This window comes from Neophocaena asiaeorientalis, unplaced genomic scaffold (genome assembly GCF_003031525.2).
Source record: "Neophocaena asiaeorientalis asiaeorientalis breed wild unplaced genomic scaffold, Neophocaena_asiaeorientalis_V1.1 scaffold540, whole genome shotgun sequence".
In the NCBI taxonomy this organism is placed as follows: domain Eukaryota; kingdom Metazoa; phylum Chordata; class Mammalia; order Artiodactyla; family Phocoenidae; genus Neophocaena; species Neophocaena asiaeorientalis.
This window is the reverse complement of record NW_020172141.1, coordinates 1777020-1777399: the sequence shown is the minus strand read 5'-3', so window position 1 is coordinate 1777399 and position 380 is coordinate 1777020. Positions and strand designations below refer to the sequence as shown.

At 38.9% G+C, this 380-nt stretch overlaps 1 protein-coding gene across 2 annotated transcripts in view; it reads right to left on the bottom strand.

Annotated features, from left to right (window-relative positions):
* The window catches only part of ARHGAP44 (Rho GTPase activating protein 44), a 144054-nt gene that overhangs the window by 31968 nt on the left and 111706 nt on the right, over nt 1–380 (bottom strand). The gene's annotated exons all lie outside the window — the stretch shown is intronic.

Sequence of the window (380 nt, the reverse complement as noted above, 5' to 3'; positions counted from 1 at the left end):
CCACCCCCTCTCTGCCCCCCCCCCCACCTAGTGATACTTAAGATTTCTTATTGACTGTTTTGAATGAATCAGGTTTATGCCACAGATGCCAGACTCCTCTCCCCTCATAAATTCATAAGCCCCCATCTCACTCTTTTATATTTTGCTCAGTAATAAATGCCCTAAATAAATATTGATTGGCTGACCAGATTAAATGAAGATGGAGTAATGATTTTTAAATTGCCTGTATAAGAAGCCAAAGATGAGGCCTATCTCCCAGGAAGACATTTACACAACAAGAAAAACAAGTCACCAACGTCTCTTTACATGTGGCTCACGTGAAATGCTAATGTCTGTATCAATCATATTTTCAGGATCTCTATAAAAACGGTTATCATCAA